The sequence below is a fragment of the Crinia signifera genome, chromosome 6, assembly GCF_055691185.1.
Source record: "Crinia signifera chromosome 6, ASM5569118v1, whole genome shotgun sequence".
NCBI lineage: Eukaryota > Metazoa > Chordata > Amphibia > Anura > Myobatrachidae > Crinia > Crinia signifera.
The window spans coordinates 281,408,833-281,428,604 of record NC_139222.1 but is presented as its reverse complement, the minus strand read 5'-3'; the positions used below and the strand labels follow the sequence as shown (position 1 = coordinate 281,428,604).

At 42.8% G+C, this 19,772-nt stretch overlaps 1 protein-coding gene and 1 pseudogene across 4 annotated transcripts in view; both read left to right on the top strand.

Moving 5' to 3' along the window:
• VTI1A (vesicle transport through interaction with t-SNAREs 1A) overlaps nucleotides 1–19,772 on the top strand; it is a 351,752-nt gene that overhangs the window by 244,997 nt on the left and 86,983 nt on the right. The gene's annotated exons all lie outside the window — the stretch shown is intronic.
• LOC146012837 (18S ribosomal RNA) lies at nucleotides 18,304–19,570 on the top strand (annotated as a pseudogene).

Below are 19,772 nucleotides of genomic sequence, written 5' to 3'. Positions count from 1 at the left end.
AACATACTTGGAGGTTAATGGACTACTGGCTATTAGATTGTAAGCACCACTGGGGCTGGCGCTGTTGTCGGTGACAGATAACAGAGCCTGATATAGACAAAAAAGAAGAGATTCCCGCACCAGTTCTTATTTGTTTAAGGATTCTCCTCCCCCAGTTTTTTCAGAAGTTGGAGAGAACAAGTCTTCTCCAAAATTAGTCTGGGGGGTGCTACCCACTACTTATAGTAATACCTAAACACCCACAAAGAAAAAGAAGTATCTTATAGGGTGCACTGAGAATCAATTGTAATCATAAAATGTAACCTTTAATAAGTTTCAATCTAAAAAGTCCCTTTATGAGAATGGGACTGTATAACCTTGTTTTCAAGTGAAATATTTAAAAGATAGATAAATGTGAAAAGGAATGAAAAATTGTGTACAATAAATTTAAAATGAGAAGAAGAGGGTGAATGTGTGTGTCAGCTTATTTCGCGTTTCTTAGCTACTAAGTAGCTTATATTACAGTTTATTGCTCGTTGTTGCTGATATATTGCAGTCTTAGCAGGAAATAGTGTTACCACTAGGGTTTTAGGATTGAATAATAAGTATAGAGGTTTTGACACTGTTGTAAATCATTAAGCCCTGAATAGCTATTGTTCATTTGTTCAATACAGTGTCAATGTTCCTCTCATAAGCCACGTTTGTCTGTTCAATTAGGAGGGTTTGTCCCTACGTACCAAATAAAGATGAGATGTTTTTGTCTGCGCTGGGAAGTATATGACGAACCCCTGTATGTACTGTATTGACTCAAGGGAGATCAGTCCTTTTTGATGCTAGTTGCCTTATCTGTATATAGCCCTTATCCGTAATTAAGCGGTTCAACCGCCGGATTGGGTACGGTCACAGAATATTTATACAGTCGGACCTCTCCACTTTAATAAAGTCAGACCCAATTTGTTATAGTATAGCCTGTATAGATAAAGTGTTTGCTCCCCAAAAATCAGCGAATTCTTCGCTGGGGTCACTTAAGCCGTGTTGTAACTCTTAGTGTTTTATGCAAACAGTTGTAAGGCCGTTGGGTAGTGGGGTTATTCTAATGGGGCCTAAAGGTGATTTATAATCTCACACTTACATAACTCCCCTCCTTTCTTGATGCTCGAAAATAAGCGGTTTTACCGCCGAGCAGCGCAGTAAATTTTATATGATCTTTATTTGTTTTATTACTTTTTTATATATATGTTCATCCAGTTATTATATCCTCAAACGGGATTTTCTTGGGGACAAACCCACATTTATCACTTTATTATTTTGTATCAGATTCACAGATTTTTATTGATAACTGAACAGTAGGTATTTATAACATATGTACACTTGGTATATTCCTCCCAAGTTTCACTCTGCCCATCAGTGTAAAAATATCATTAATGGCACACAGAGATAGTGACAGGGGATCTGCGTGTCTATGCACGCTGCTTTCTATCCCCCCACCAATCAACCTGGATTTGTGGCAATATAAGTGTAAGTCGCCGGATAGTGCTATAGATTCACCACCGGTACCTATGTGTAATTGTACATACAGCGCATTAATATTAATGATACCCGCAGTTGCCGGAGGGTCTCTGTGTTAATACAGTCAGAGATCTCTCTCCTCTGGCAATCTGCCGGGTTATTCCTTGCAGATTCGCCGCGGTCGCACTAAGTATTGCGCCGCGGTCCGTCACTGCAGATCTCGGGTGGCACAGAGTGCGTGTTCCCGGGGTCTGCTAAGCGCCGTATCTGCCCAGTGTTTGCACCGGCTGTCGGCCGGACTGTCTCAGACCAATAAGCCGCGGTTGCAGAAAGTGCTGCGCCGCTGTTAGTCTGTGCAAAGTCCGGGTAGCACAAGGTACGTGCTCCGGTAGTTTGCTAGATGCAAGTGCTGCTGCCGGCTACTGTCACTTAGTACATGTACAGTGACACGCACGCCTGACAGGTACAATTACAACAAAGTGGCTTACTGATCAAATTCCTAAGTGGTACACAATTACTAGCTGACTACACACATTTCACCCTATTCTGGCTACCGACGATCGTTTCACTATCGCTTTCTCAAGGTATCAACCCGTTCATTATCTTGGACGGGTTTAAATCCCCCGCCCTCGTGTCTGATTGGATGGGCGTCACAGTTCATTCTCTCTGAGTCCTTCCCCCTGTTGGGGCTGAGTTACGTCATTTTCAGAGATGTTTGTGCCATTGTAATGTTACATTATTCCCTGTCTTATTAATGTTCTTTATCTGGGTTTCATAATGTCACTATCTATGATCTCCTATATGAAGATTGATCACATAAGACACTTTGTGCTTGGTTCAAATGCCGATTTCCCGGCTAAGGTATATAATGTTATATTTAACATACAAAGTCCCCAAGGTTTTAACCTTTCAGTGTATAATATTTGTTTATTACATACCAGTATTTTTACTCAGTTGGTTAGTGTATTTATTTGTACATATCATATCTTCTCGTTCAATTAAATATGCGAGTATTTTTCATTAATTATTTTCTTGCTTGATTTAACATTTTTAATTTAATAACTGGATAGAATTAATTTTTTGATGTTGGTGTTGGGTATCTAGCTTTTAATATCATCCTTTATCTCCTTTTTAGTGCTCATTAGGTGTGGAATCCTTACCAAAATTAGTGTTGTGTCTTAAGAGTTATTCATGAGTGATACATACTCTAAGTGACTAAATATCGAATAAAGTGTGTTACACAGCAGAACTAATTATATTTTTGTGTACACTTTGTTTAACAAAGCTGATTATATTTATATTTTTGTGTAAATTTTGTGGCTAATTAATTTTTAGAAAGTGTGTTATCCTTGTGTGAGACAAGAAACGTGGTAAAACTGAACTAAAACTGTGAGCAAAAAAATTTTTAAAATAAAGACTGTTGTGAGTGCTGGTAATAATTGCGGGGTATATCTGATGATTTAAATGCTAATATTGATTATTAAGTATACTTGTATTATTTTGTAACATTCTCTGATGTGTGATTTTATTCAAAACCAACTTATCTACATCATACTGTTGTTGCTTATATCATCTTTGCAGGGACAATGTTTCTTATAACATATATTTGTTGTTAGTTTTTTTCTTCTCTTTTTCTTTCTTTTTCTCTCACCCAGACTGATATTAATGTAAGTTTCTGATTTCTCTATTCTTAATCAGTCTCAACAGGATACCTCTGCTTTATGTAGAGGGAGGGTGGATATAAGTGGAGAACATAGAAAGAGACAATTTGGAAATCCCTCCTCATGTATCGTATTGGAGGGAGTGTATGAGGGGAGGCAGGGGAGACAAGGGGGAAGAGGATGAGAAGGGGAGAGGGGTATGGGTCAGCAAAAATTGGAGAGGCGGAATATAATTCAAAGGAAACAGGTAAACTGATTGGTCTCATTGAGACCCCATGGTTCAATGCTGTTCATACGGAAAATCCATTTGGATTCTTTCTTAAGGAGTTCTTTCATAACGTCTCCCCCTCTTATTCCAAGACTCAGTTTTTCTATTCCAAAGGCTTGGAGTTTTTCTGGGCTTCCACCATGATGTTTTAAGAAATGTCTTGCCACACTCGTAAGTTGTTTGAAGTTTCCCCGGTCTTTTTCTGCATTTTTTATATTCCTGGTATGTTCCATCACCCTTATCCTCAGTTGTCTGCTTGTGAGACCAATGTACCTGAGGTCGCATGGGCAGATAAGGCAGTAAATCACTCCAGTGGTTTTACAGTTGATAAAGTCGAAAATTTTGTGTATTTTGCCATATCTGTCTTTGATTTCTTTTGTTGGTGTTATGTATCTACAGGTACTGCAATCACCACATTTGTATGTGCCCATGTATTTCTTTTGTTTATGTTTTCTCCTGTCAAAGTGGCTATGCACCAAAGTGTCCCTGAGGTTTGGGGATTTCCTCCAGCTGGCCTGCACTCTGTTTCCAAGTATCTTGGCCAGGTCATGATCTATTGTGAGTATTCCCCAGTGTTTCTGGAGTATTTCCTGTATTTGTCGCCATTCGTTACAAAAGGTGCCCACGTAGCGTATCTGCTCATCTTTGCTTTTTGTTTTTGTTTTGTTTTTTGTTGAAATATTTCACTTGAAAACAAGGTTATACAGTCCCATTCTCATAAAGGGACTTTTTAGATTGAAACTTATTAAAGGTTACATTTTATGATTACAATTGATTCTCAGTGCACCCTATAAGATACTTCTTTTTCTTTGTGGGTGTTTAGGTATTACTATAAGTAGTGGGTAGCACCCCCCAGACTAATTTTGGAGAAGACTTGTTCTCTCCAACTTCTGAAAAAACTGGGGGAGGAGAATCCTTAAACAAATAAGAACTGGTGCGGGAATCTCTTCTTTTTTGTCCATATAATTGAAACTGGTATATTACCAGACTTCCATTCCGAGCACAGTGTCAAAACAACAGGGCATGGGCCCCTAATAAATAAAAATTTACCTTCAATTTAGAAAATATTTAGAAAATATTTTTTGAAGTTTAAAATCTTAAAAACAACCCTATCAACATAAAGACAAAAAAAGAATATTAAAGGATGTCACAGTTCAGCCTCAACCAAGATCTCACTAGCAGACAAGAAAAATGGAAAAGCACCTCGGCTAATCCATTTGGGGGACTTATGAAAGATATGATTGGTGGCAATGAACACAATTGGTCAAATGACCTCTTAACATTAAAAGACCTACTAATGAAACAAACTAAAGTCCATTGGAACAGGATGATGTTCGACAGTTACCAAACAAATAACCTCACCCCAAGAGGCTTAAGACCTAAAGTATTCCCAGCCTTTGAGCTGGATGAAAAACTGAAAGAGGAATGGGAGGAAGCACTTCTTAGATGCTCATCAGATCTTATTAGAATCTTGATGAAGCATGATGAGAAAAAAATGACAGGTTTGACAGAAGAGATCAGTAAGATAGGGGACAAACTTAAAGAATTCGAAGGCTTGGAATCATTTCAGAAGACTTACCTTAAATACAAGAACGAAGTGGAAAACTTTGAGAAGAGTCTCATTGAGAGGAAACAGCAGAAATTCCAGAGGGACATGAATGATTACAAGAACCACACTATCTTTAAGTGGAATATAAAAAAACAGTACAGGACATTTAGAGGGGAAAATCAACAATACTCTGCTTCAGAAACGGAAACATCGGAAGGAGACTCCTCGGCGAGCTCCCAGAGTGGTCGGGAAAACAAAGGAAGAAACCCATATAATCGTCATTTTTTAGGGGCAGGCAGTACCAACCTTGCAGGCACCCCAAGAGAACAAGACGTGGACGTAACAGTAAGAAGAAGAAAAAAGAGAGAGAGAGGGGACTGGGGCAACAACCCTCACAAACGGTTTTACCCGAACAACCGGTAACCATGATACAAGACTCCTTACAAGTGATAAACCTTACGGATAAGACTTTGAACGAACACCATATAAGTGTTCTGTCTAAGGGCCTTTCTTTTTCCCCTGTCAAAAAGATGGAGAGATTTACAGTAGAAAAAGACCTAAATCTCTTCATAAGAAAAATATTATTAAAAAAATTCTACTGCAATAAGACCACCCTAGAATTTCCCAATACCTCTACTTTAAATGATCCCTTGGAGGAAGAAGCTCTTAGAGCGCTAGAAGAACTTCTAGAAGAGAATCAGAGCGACGATATAAGGAAAGACAACACTCCAACAAGGGATACCTCTCTGAAAAGGAAATCCACATTCTTTCCAAGTTACCAAATCTGTCCACAGGCAAAAACCTATTTAGACCTTGTCTCTCGCGACCTGGACAAACTCTTCATAGGAGAAAACAAAATCCGACACCATAACTTAACCAAAGAGGAATATAAAGCCCTACAAGAAATAAAAGAATGGGATGACGTTGAAGTTAAACCCTCTGATAAAGGGGGAAACATTGTGCTATGGAGTACGGAGCTGTATTTGGAAGAAATCCTCAAACAACTGAAAGATCGCAACTGCTACCAGCCACTAACATCTAACCCAACAGAGAATTTCCTTATACAATATCAGAAACTTGTGGATGATTTCCTGAAAGATGGTACCATAACAAAAAGAGAAAGAGACTTTCTGTGGGTAGATAACCCTAAGGTTCCCACCTTCTATGCCTTACCAAAGGTACATAAAAATCAGACCAGACCCCCAGGAAGACCCATTGTGTCTGGGATCGGAGGACTTACAGAGAATGCGAGTGTATTTGTGGACAAACATTTAAGAAACTTCGTCGTGGAATTACCGTCCTACACAAGGGACACGATGGACGTTCTCAAAAAAATCGAGAACCTCACGGCCACCCCAGACACATGGTTGTGTACTTGTGATGTGGAGGCTTTATACACAAGTATTAACCATGATTATGGCATTAAGGCCGTGAATTATTTTCTGAACCTCCGGGAACGGAGCAAATTTGATGATTGCTTAATATCCCTTTTACAGTTTGTCCTTACCAAAAACTACTTTGTTTTTGATGGAAGATTTTATCTCCAGACCCGAGGTACAGCTATGGGCAGTACGTGTGCTCCGACGTATGCCAATCTGTACCTCGGGTGGTGGGAGAGGGAGGTGGTCTTTGCACCTGAAAATGACAAATACACATGTCACATTAACAGCTGGTTCAGGTACATAGATGATGTACTAATCATCTGGGAAGGGGATCCTAAGCTCTTCCAGGAATTCATTCAGGGACTTAACATCAACCCTTTTAACCTAAGACTAACTATGGAGATGAGCCAAGAAAAAGTGACCTTTCTGGACCTGATGATAGAGGTCGACACGATGGGCAATATTACATCGGACATGTACCGTAAAAAAACTGCAAGTAACAGCATCTTACACGCTCGTAGTTCCCATTTACCAGCAACCATCCGTGGGATCCCCAAAGGGGAATTCCTGCGCACAAGGAGGAACTGCTCCAATAAAGAGCAGTTCGAAGTAAGGGCGAAAGAACTGACGGAAAGATTGCAAGGGAGGGGCTATAGCCGGAAAATTATCAAAAAGGGCTACAGAACAGCAAGTGCTAGCAGTCGTGAATCTCTCATAGCCCCAAAAACAAAAACAAAAAGCAAAGATGAGCAGATACGCTACGTGGGCACCTTTTGTAACGAATGGCGACAAATACAGGAAATACTCCAGAAACACTGGGGAATACTCACAATAGATCATGACCTGGCCAAGATACTTGGAAACAGAGTGCAGGCCAGCTGGAGGAAATCCCCAAACCTCAGGGACACTTTGGTGCATAGCCACTTTGACAGGAGAAAACATAAACAAAAGAAATACATGGGCACATACAAATGTGGTGATTGCAGTACCTGTAGATACATAACACCAACAAAAGAAATCAAAGACAGATATGGCAAAATACACAAAATTTTCGACTTTATCAACTGTAAAACCACTGGAGTGATTTACTGCCTTATCTGCCCATGCGACCTCAGGTACATTGGTCTCACAAGCAGACAACTGAGGATAAGGGTGATGGAACATACCAGGAATATAAAAAATGCAGAAAAAGACCGGGGAAACTTCAAACAACTTACGAGTGTGGCAAGACATTTCTTAAAACATCATGGTGGAAGCCCAGAAAAACTCCAAGCCTTTGGAATAGAAAAACTGAGTCTTGGAATAAGAGGGGGAGACGTTATGAAAGAACTCCTTAAGAAAGAATCCAAATGGATTTTCCGTATGAACAGCATTGAACCATGGGGTCTCAATGAGACCAATCAGTTTACCTGTTTCCTTTGAATTATATTCCGCCTCTCCAATTTTTGCTGACCCATACCCCTCTCCCCTTCTCATCCTCTTCCCCCTTGTCTCCCCTGCCTCCCCTCATACACTCCCTCCAATACGATACATGAGGAGGGATTTCCAAATTGTCTCTTTCTATGTTCTCCACTTATATCCACCCTCCCTCTACATAAAGCAGAGGTATCCTGTTGAGACTGATTAAGAATAGAGAAATCAGAAACTTACATTAATATCAGTCTGGGTGAGAGAAAAAGAAAGAAAAAGAGAAGAAAAAAACTAACAACAAATATATGTTATAAGAAACATTGTCCCTGCAAAGATGATATAAGCAACAACAGTATGATGTAGATAAGTTGGTTTTGAATAAAATCACACATCAGAGAATGTTACAAAATAATACAAGTATACTTAATAATCAATATTAGCATTTAAATCATCAGATATACCCCGCAATTATTACCAGCACTCACAACAGTCTTTATTTTAAAAATTTTTTTGCTCACAGTTTTAGTTCAGTTTTACCACGTTTCTTGTCTCACACAAGGATAACACACTTTCTAAAAATTAATTAGCCACAAAATTTACACAAAAATATAAATATAATCAGCTTTGTTAAACAAAGTGTACACAAAAATATAATTAGTTCTGCTGTGTAACACACTTTATTCGATATTTAGTCACTTAGAGTATGTATCACTCATGAATAACTCTTAAGACACAACACTAATTTTGGTAAGGATTCCACACCTAATGAGCACTAAAAAGGAGATAAAGGATGATATTAAAAGCTAGATACCCAACACCAACATCAAAAAATTAATTCTATCCAGTTATTAAATTAAAAATGTTAAATCAAGCAAGAAAATAATTAATGAAAAATACTCGCATATTTAATTGAACGAGAAGATATGATATGTACAAATAAATACACTAACCAACTGAGTAAAAATACTGGTATGTAATAAACAAATATTATACACTGAAAGGTTAAAACCTTGGGGACTTTGTATGTTAAATATAACATTATATACCTTAGCCGGGAAATCGGCATTTGAACCAAGCACAAAGTGTCTTATGTGATCAAACTTCATATAGGAGATCATAGATAGTGACATTATGAAACCCAGATAAAGAACATTAATAAGACAGGGAATAATGTAACATTACAATGGCACAAACATCTCTGAAAATGACGTAACTCAGCCCCAACAGGGGGAAGGACTCAGAGAGAATGAACTGTGACGCCCATCCAATCAGACACGAGGGCGGGGGATTTAAACCCGTCCAAGATAATGAACGGGTTGATACCTTGAGAAAGCGATAGTGAAACGATCGTCGGTAGCCAGAATAGGGTGAAATGTGTGTAGTCAGCTAGTAATTGTGTACCACTTAGGAATTTGATCAGTAAGCCACTTTGTTGTAATTGTACCTGTCAGGCGTGCGTGTCACTGTACATGTACTAAGTGACAGTAGCCGGCAGCAGCACTTGCATCTAGCAAACTACCGGAGCACGTACCTTGTGCTACCCGGACTTTGCACAGACTAACAGCGGCGCAGCACTTTCTGCAACCGCGGCTTATTGGTCTGAGACAGTCCGGCCGACAGCCGGTGCAAACACTGGGCAGATACGGCGCTTAGCAGACCCCGGGAACACGCACTCTGTGCCACCCGAGATCTGCAGTGACGGACCGCGGCGCAATACTTAGTGCGACCGCGGCGAATCTGCAAGGAATAACCCGGCAGATTGCCAGAGGAGAGAGATCTCTGACTGTATTAACACAGAGACCCTCCGGCAACTGCGGGTATCATTAATATTAATGCGCTGTATGTACAATTACACATAGGTACCGGTGGTGAATCTATAGCACTATCCGGCGACTTACACTTATATTGCCACAAATCCAGGTTGATTGGTGGGGGGATAGAAAGCAGCGTGCATAGACACGCAGATCCCCTGTCACTATCTCTGTGTGCCATTAATGATATTTTTACACTGATGGGCAGAGTGAAACTTGGGAGGAATATACCAAGTGTACATATGTTATAAATACCTACTGTTCAGTTATCAATAAAAATCTGTGAATCTGATACAAAATAATAAAGTGATAAATGTGGGTTTGTCCCCAAGAAAATCCCGTTTGAGGATATAATAACTGGATGAACATATATATAAAAAAGTAATAAAACAAATAAAGATCATATAAAATTTACTGCGCTGCTCGGCGGTAAAACCGCTTATTTTCGAGCATCAAGAAAGGAGGGGAGTTATGTAAGTGTGAGATTATAAATCACCTTTAGGCCCCATTAGAATAACCCCACTACCCAACGGCCTTACAACTGTTTGCATAAAACACTAAGAGTTACAACACGGCTTAAGTGACCCCAGCGAAGAATTCGCTGATTTTTGGGGAGCAAACACTTTATCTATACAGGCTATACTATAACAAATTGGGTCTGACTTTATTAAAGTGGAGAGGTCCGACTGTATAAATATTCTGTGACCGTACCCAATCCGGCGGTTGAACCGCTTAATTACGGATAAGGGCTATATACAGATAAGGCAACTAGCATCAAAAAGGACTGATCTCCCTTGAGTCAATACAGTACATACAGGGGTTCGTCATATACTTCCCAGCGCAGACAAAAACATCTCATCTTTATTTGGTACGTAGGGACAAACCCTCCTAATTGAACAGACAAACGTGGCTTATGAGAGGAACATTGACACTGTATTGAACAAATGAACAATAGCTATTCAGGGCTTAATGATTTACAACAGTGTCAAAACCTCTATACTTATTATTCAATCCTAAAACCCTAGTGGTAACACTATTTCCTGCTAAGACTGCAATATATCAGCAACAACGAGCAATAAACTGTAATATAAGCTACTTAGTAGCTAAGAAACGCGAAATAAGCTGACACACACATTCACCCTCTTCTTCTCATTTTAAATTTATTGTACACAATTTTTCATTCCTTTTCACATTTATCTATCTTTTAAATATTTCACTTGAAAACAAGGTTATACAGTCCCATTCTCATAAAGGGACTTTTTAGATTGAAACTTATTAAAGGTTACATTTTATGATTACAATTGATTCTCAGTGCACCCTATAAGATACTTCTTTTTCTTTGTGGGTGTTTAGAGCCTGATATAGGTTTGCTGAAGAAATGCATGTATGTGTGTGTGTATATATATATATATATATATATATATATATAGATAGATAGATAGATAGATAGATAGATAGATACCACCGATATATGATCAGGAAGTGTATTGATGTCTATTGGCGATGGAGTACCTGCTCATTTGTCTGTATTTAAATAAGCAAATGTTAAGTTCGTTACGTTTTATCATGATAAAATGTATATATGTTTCCCAAGCTGATAGAACAAAGGACATATTACATCATCATCAGTAGATTTATTCTGTGATTGGCGCATACGTCATTGCTTTCAGCCAATTTGGGCACATTTACCAATATATGGCAACAATGATGATTTTCTTTCTACGCTTAGCAATAGAACCTGTGATCTGCACAGCTTCCTCTTTAGGGGTATAACAACGATTTAAAAAAACGACCTTAATCGATGTTGGTCTTCCAGAGTTCAGACACACTAGCATATCATTTATATATATAAACATACAGCGATGGTTCTTTCCTCTGTGGTGGAGAGGGGTTGCCGCAATGTGCTCCCTCCGCTGCCACCGCCACTGTGCTCGTGGTCCCAGAAGTAGCTTCTTCGGTGCTGCGTATGCGCTGGCCCCCAGCCTATATATGGGCTGCTTTTGCAGCAGTCCCCAGAGCCATATTCAGGGTCCCAGGTCCGGCGCATGTGCAGTATCGTTCTCCTACTGCACATTCAAAGAACCTGTTTTTTAATGGGCTGCCGCTCAGCAGCCCATGTAGAGGCGTCCCGGAGGGTGGGAACACCTCCCAATGGGACTGGCAGGTCAGACTTCCAATAGGAAATGAAGGATTTGGAACCGGCACTCGGGAATAAAGAAGACTTGTTTATTTCAGAGGTGCAGAAGAAAGTAACAACAGCTGTTGTTACTTCTGCAGCTACGAAATAAACAAGTCTTCTTTGGGGGGTAAGTGCTTCTTTTGTTTGCCTTTATGAACCTGGCACCAGAACCAACCCAACGCCTGTTGGAGTGCTGCCTTGGGACCACATCTCATCTGTTTTTTTAAAGACCAGTATCGATTTAAGATCATTTTTAATCTATCTGAACTCTGGTTATTTTCACAGGACGGGGATGACAGAACTAGGATGGCAGCGATCCTGGTTATAGGCTTCACAATGATCTGCTTGGGTAGCAATCGCTGTTGGCGAGCCTTTTTGCCAATAAATGACCCTATTAGACCATGCAGTGACCCCTAGATATATACAGTAGCGCAAATCCATAACCTCTACTGAGAACACGTATTTTCCGGAGATGGAGGTTTTTAACCATTTAAATGATAGAAACTGAGGACAGGAAGTGTGGTGCGCATACAGAGCAAGATCCGACTCCAGAAACTTGCTGTATTCATCTTTATCGCCAAGTTCCTGATAAGTGAGGGTGTACCGGGGTCTCCTAGTTATAAATACCGCTGGCACAATAACTTGTGCGATCGGTATATTAGATGTTTAATATTACATAAAATTATTGCTTTGTAAATAAAACAAAATGAAAGTTGGGGAAAACCCCCCGATGTCACATGACCTCATTGTTCTCTCGTTGTTTTTGTTTTTTTTCCCTCTTCGTCCTCTCGTTTACTTAGAAATATGTTGTGGTTTCCCAGCGCAGACACAGCTCCGCTTTGTATATCACACAGTCACCACCGTAATCGTTGTTTGCTCGTTGTGGTCAGTTAATTGAAAAAAGCTGGCACCGAGGTATTGCAGGTCTCTGGGGATTATTCCCGGATCAAATGCGGCATTGTTGCCTCAGACACCAAGTGCTCAGCGACTGACTTCATTAGAAAAACTGTAATTTGGTGGCAGGTTGGAGAAGGCGAACAAGAGGTTGCTTGTTGTAGGTCTCCGTTATCTGGAGGCATCTGAGCAGGCAGACCGGCAGCGGAGGCACAGGGATGCCCAGGGAGACATTGCTTTCACTTGTCACGCTTGATTGTAAAAAAACGCAATTAAAATTGCAAGGCGGCATCATTGCAAAGATAGGCCGCGGGCGCTATTAGAACCTCTTAGTACATGTGTTCTGGTTTCTGTGTCTCTTCCCACAATTGTACTCTGACATCATATAGGTTTGTCGCGGGATTACGGCCTTGTATGAAGTTTTATAGGACTTAGATACGGTCTGTGGATGACGACCAAAACAGTCGTTCGAGAAAGTAGAAACAGTCACTTAGTACCGCCATTTATGAGCAGTAGGGATGGCCATCGACCACCGATGATTTATAATCATTGATGGTTTATGGCCGAAGTGGAATAGTTTTGCCAATCGATGGGAGAGAACAAGAAGGTTTCCCTCCATAGATGGTACAGCAGAACCGAACCCAAAAACCCATGAAGCCCCTCTCCGATTGGTCAGCGTTCCAGTCAGTCAAAAGAAAATAGATGACCATCGAGAGGTAGAATTATTGATGGTCATCAGTCACTAAATATGTTACCATAGATGCCGTTTACAGCATCACCATCGATAGCAACCGCAGTGATGGCAATCTCTAATGAGAAGTGGAAAATATCCATGGGGTATCTATATGTATTGGGGAGGGATCTTTGCTCCATTACCCCAGTAATAGGCGGAGGCTATATTTTGTACTGTGCTGTGGATGGGGTACTGATCAGCGCCCATTTTGCCCGAGAACTTCAGGATCTGCGTCATTTTATTGGGGGGGGGAATTCAAGTGTTTCGCTCGCCGGCGGCCTCTAGATGGCGCCTGACAGTGCAATTCAAGTGCTGTTCCGTTCAGGCTCTGATATTACTGTTATGCTGTGTCGGCCTCGTTCTGCACCGTCATCAGGCACCACAACTTGAGCAGACACATGAGGACATGCCGCCGGTGGTTCCTCATTGCTGCTGGTCTCTGCACCATGTGATCTGTGGGTTACATAGGGCACCGAGATGGAATATGCTGGCTCATATGTGAGAGTGTAAAGCAGGAACAGTTGTGGTTTGCAGATTCTCCCACGTACTCAGCAGTTCTCACAGTACGTGGTCCTGAGGCTGGTACACCGGAAGCAGACTGGTCTGCCAGAGGCTTGGAAGCGGGGAGGGTTCTAGACATAGGTTCTGGTGATTGCCAATGTGCTACTTCAGCCTTCTCTCCATGTTCCCCACACCCTAATACAAATGTATCGGATATTAGTCTTCTGGTGCCTGCGATTGTGTTTCCAGATTAGCAAAGGAAAGGACGCAATGGTTCCACCAGGTATTCCACCTTTGTCAGGGCTAACTTTACACAGTATGCTGCTGCTGAGTAGGGATGCCATCGACCATCGATGATTCTAAATCATTGCTGTCTAATACTTATGCAATAGATTGGGGAGAATCAGATGGTTTCCCTCCATCGATGGCACAGCAAAACCAATGTTTTCAAGGTGCCAGGACACGGAGCATATCTCTGCCCCCCTGACAACCTTGAAGCCCCTCTGCCCCCCACGTTTTGAGTGGCTCGCAGGCCAGTCAGTCAAAGAAAATGGATGACCATCGACAGCTAAAACTATCGGTTGTCATCATCACATAAGAGCAGATGTATTAAGCCTGGCGTAGAGATAAAGTGGAGGGAGATAATGCACCAGCCAATCAACTTCCAACGGTCAAATTTCAAACACAGCTGATTGGCTGCTGCGTTATCTCCTTCCACTGTATCTTCAGTTTATCTCTTCGCCAGGCTTAATACATCTGCCCCACCGTTTGTTACTATCGATGGCTGGATGCAGTATCGCTTTCGATGGCAACCATCGATGGCGACTGCACCAATGGCCTTCCCCACTACTGAGTAGATGGCTAAAGGACAGTATCCCCCCCCCCACAAGTACACACACGTCGGTATAGCTGCAAATTGGGTATGGATAAAAGAATAAACAGTGTCTACAGTAGGTCAACATTTGAAATCGACATGCTTAAGGTTGGCAAGAATTTTTTACAATTTCGAAACCTGGGAACGTGTACCCCCCAATTAGTGTACTGCGCACCCTTTGCATGGCTCGCTTCCTTCACCACACTTTGGGCCATTGGATCGATCCCATCGGAGTCCACGTGAAAAACTCATGTTGGCCTTTTCATGTGCCAACCATTGCCATGTCAACCGTTGGTACTTTGGCGCCCATCGCATACCATATTTAGTGGTATGTGATGGTATGCGATGCGATATTAGCATAAAATTAACCGGAATGTACAATTAAATGTCGCATAGCATCGCATGCCAACAAATGGCATGCGATGCGATTTTTAATTGTACAAGCACCCTGATTGGTGCTTACAATGTTAAATGCACCCCCATTGTCAACGCGACCCCCACTATCAACGCCAACCCGAAGCGTGGCGAGCGCAGCATTACGCGTCCTCCGACCTTTTTATACCCCCACTATCCACGTCGGCGTGGAGTTGATTTTAGATAGTGTGGCGAGCGCGGCGAGCCTCCGAGCCCAAAGCGTGGCGAGCGCATGCGGATTACTTTACATGTATTCCGCGTCCCCTCGCAGGGCTTGCTGCGCTCGCCACGCTTCGGGCTTGCCACACTATCCAATACCAACTCCACGCCGACGTGGATAGTGGGAGTATGAAAAGGTCGGAGGATGCGTTCTGCCGCCCCTCGCGGGCTCACTGCTCTCGCCATACTTCGGGTTGGCGTTGATAGTGGGGGTCACATTGACAATGGGGGTGCATTTAACATTGTAAGCACCCATCAGAGTGCTTGTACAATTAAAAATCGCATCGCATCGCATGCCGCTATATTGCATGTGATGCGATGAGATGAGATGCAGTACGATGAACATTGTGGGCGCCGTACTAATACACAAGTACCTAACCTTTCGCTTGTGTCCACCTTTTGTCCAAGTTGACCTAGTGGAACTTTTGTTTTGGCGTTGGACCTATTGACTGTCGACTGTCTATCATCCGGATCCCCTGTAATTTCCACTATAAGAATGAAACGAGACCACTTGCACGTTGTGATTTAGACGTATGCGCAGAAGGGTGAATACCAGCGTCGCCGTGATGTCATGTAACCCACGATCTACCTGTGTACAGCTAGGGGAAGACACCAGACCACGTTTCGTGTACAGATTACGGCAGCGCTGTAACACGGGGAAAGGTCCGATTTACTTCCCATAGTGAGGTGAAACTGCGGAAAAGCAGAACCAGTTACCCACATGAGCATTTCCCCATCCAGCGAAAGGGGAAATTCACTCACCGAAAATCCTTTAATAGTGTAATATTTAAAATGAGTTTTGCTTTCACGGTCACAGCCCGTTTTATCGTGTGAATTTTCCATCTGCTGAGATGATTTTTGCAGCGTCACTGGACCAGACAGGCAGGTTGGCGCCTTTTAGGTTTCGCCTCTTCTGCTCGTCAGCATCCTTCTGAGAATCTCACAAAACACGTCGCAGTTACACACCGATTGGGTAACCGGCACATGTGATCATGCGTACGGTGCATCCGGGAAATATTCACTTTTTCCACATTTGTTATGTCACAGCCTTATTCCAAAATGGAATAAATAATTTTTTTCCCCTTAAAATTCTGCACACCGTACCCCATAAAGTCGACTTGAAAAAAGTATGTTGGATATTTTTGCTATTTTTTTTTAAATAAAAAAAATTAGAAATCACATGGACATAAGTATTCACAGCCTTTGCTCAATACTTTGGCAGCAATTACAGCCTCAAGTGTTTTTGACTATGATGCCACAAGCTTGGCACACCTGCCTTTGGGCAGTTGTGCCCATTCCTCTTTGCAACACCTCCCAAGTTCCATCAGGTTGGATGGGAGGCGTCGGTGCACAGCCATTGTCAGATCTCTCCAGACATGTTCATCGGATTTAAGTTTGGGCTCTGGCTGGGCCACTCGGGGACAGTCACAGAGTTGTCCTGGAGCCACTCCTGTGATATCTTGGCTGTGTGCTTAGGGTCGTTATCCTGCTGGAAGCTGTCCCTACCATGTGCATGGACAGAAGAGCAGCGGTGTGTTATCACCACAACTGCCCCCCCCAACAACACACCACAGGATGCTGCGTCCCACGGGTGCTACAGCTGGACAGTCCCAGAAAAACAGGACTGCATTGCCCAAAGCAGATGCATCGGGAGGTGACTGAGAAGTGGCAATGCACACACTGAGATAATCACTCATAGGGAGTGTTGTGGAGTTGTGGCATGGCAGTGGTTTCCCATTAGGGTTCCCAATCCAGAGGCATTTTTTCAATCCCGGATTGGCATCCCTAGTTTAAAATAAAAAACACCCACGCCACCTCAACCGACCGCCGCACGCAATTACTTACACGGTCAGTCAGGGGAGCGGGGCAGGTGGTGCTGGGCTGCCTCACTGAGTGGGAAGCCGGTGACAGCGGAGTGAGTGGCAGACGTGTGTGGGGATGTCACGCTGTGCAGAGCCGCACGCCGGGTCGGGAATAGCCGGGCAGCATCTGAGCGATTGGAAACTTCAATCCTGGGATTAAAATCCCAGCGATTTTTGGGCCAAATCCCAGGATCCCGCTGATCCCGATCCTGGGATTGACCACCCTAGTGCCCATTATCTCATGGGGATTCTTCATGCTAATATTAGCATAAAGTTGCAGAATCGTGTACGACAAAACGCACCGATGCAGTCACAGCAACGTCTGGCTCGGAATCCCCCGCATGTGTCGCAGTAATTACATGGCACAATGTTATCGCTTGGAGATGAATTGTAGACAATCTGTGCCCATGTCTGTTCTACACTCTCTCTGGGGCTGAGGCCAAGCTGAATGTAATGCAGTCTGTGCATGAGTACGCACTGTGTGGGCACAAGCCAGCAGGGACGGTAATGGTATGCATCATGATAGACAGTCATATGGTCGACAGGTAAAAGGTCGACATGGTTATATGGTCGACAGATAAAAGGTTGACATGGTTAAAAGGTTGACATAGTCAAAAGGTTGCCATCCAAAATGTTGACATGGAAAAAGGTCGACATGAGATTTTAATGTTTTTAGGGTGTCAGTCTATGATCAGTCCGGATACCGTATGGACAATGCAGTCTCCCACTGGTCTCCATCACCTGTAGAATAGAGTCTTACTGGAACACGACCACCTCGGACTATGTAGACCCAGACTTCTGCCAGTACGCACCTCATCAGCGTCTCGTCATTTGCATTCTGATAATGATTATCAGGACGGCCCGATATCCTGGTGTGTACAATTCTGCCTGCAACTAACCGTGCCCATAATTAGTATCATGTGGCATCAAATAAAAAATGTTGGTGCACCATGCACAATTGGATTGGGGATAAGTGTATGCTGACACCTCAGTATTTGTGCATTGTCCCGGTAATGTATAATTGACCAAATTAAAGCCAACATCCCAAAACAGGGCGATATCTTGCATATTTGGCAAAAGCTGAAGCTCCTCCCTCCTGTATTGGCCCAATTAAAGATGCACAAGGCCACTTGACATATGATACACCACAGATAGGGAATATGTTTTGTGATTATTTTAAAGAGCTATTCTCCGACGAGCTTAAAATCACTCCAGAAGAGGCACAGGCCTACATAGACAAGATACATCTCCCAAGCCTCTCTCAATATGACAGCTAGGAACTTGAAAAACCATTGACGGCGACGACGCATTCGGATGTCTGCCCTATCAACTTTTGATGGTACTTTCTGCGCCTACCATGGCGACCACGGGTAACGGGGAATCAGGGTTCGATTCCGGAGGGGGAGCCTGAGAAACGGCTACCACATCCAAGGAATGCAGAAGGCGCGCAAATTACCCACTACCGACTCGGGGAGGTAGTGACGAAAAATAACAATACAGGACTCTTTCGAGGCCCTGTAATTGGAACGAGTACACTTTAAATCCTTTAACGAGGACCCATTGGAGGGCAAGTCTGGTGCCAGCAGCCGTGGTAATTCAAGCTCCAATAGCGTATATTAAAGTTGCTGCAGTTAAAAAGCTCGTAGTTGGATCTCGGGATCGAGCTGGCGGTCTGCCGCAAGGCGAGCTACCGCCTGTCCCAGCCCCTGCCTCTCGGCGCCTCCCCGATGCTCTTGACTGAGTGTCTCGGGGGCCCGAAGCGTTTACTTTGAAAAAATTAGAGTGTTCAAAGCAGGCCCGGTCGCCTGGATACTTCAGCTAGGAATAATGGAATAGGACTCCGGTCTCCTATTTTGTTGGTTTTCGGAACTGGGGGCATCCGTATTGTGCCGCTAGAGGTGAAATTCTTGGAACGGCGCGAGACGAACCAGAGCAAAAGCATTTGCCAAGAATGTTTTCTATAATCAAGAACGAAAGTCGGAGGTTCGAAGACGAACAGATACCGTCGTAGTTCCGACCATAAACGATGCCATCCGGCGGCGTTATTCCCATGACCCGCCGAGCACCTTCCGGGAAACCAAAATCTTTGGGTTCCGGGGGGAATATGTTTGCAAAGCTAAAACTAAAAGGAATTGATGGAAGGGCACCACCAGGAGTGGAGCCTGCGGCTTAATTTGACTCAACATGGGAAACCTCACCTGGCCCCCCATGAACCAGGAATTCCCAGTAAGTGCGGGTCATAAGCTCGCATTGATTAAGTCCCTGCCCTTTGTACACACCGCCCGTTAAAAAAAAAAACAACATCCCAAATATTGCTGAACATTAGGTAACCCTAAGCCAAGTTGTGGCAGTTGTGTTCTCAGGCTGTGTGTATATGTGAGGTTACGTACGGGAATCCCACGGAATGTGCTCCAGCGGGAATGAGACGGTTCATTGGATGTGTCCTATTACTATTACTGCCTCATGCTGTCTGTGGATAAACCTTTCAAGGACAGACTTATGGGGAAGCGGATGACGTTAAGCAGAT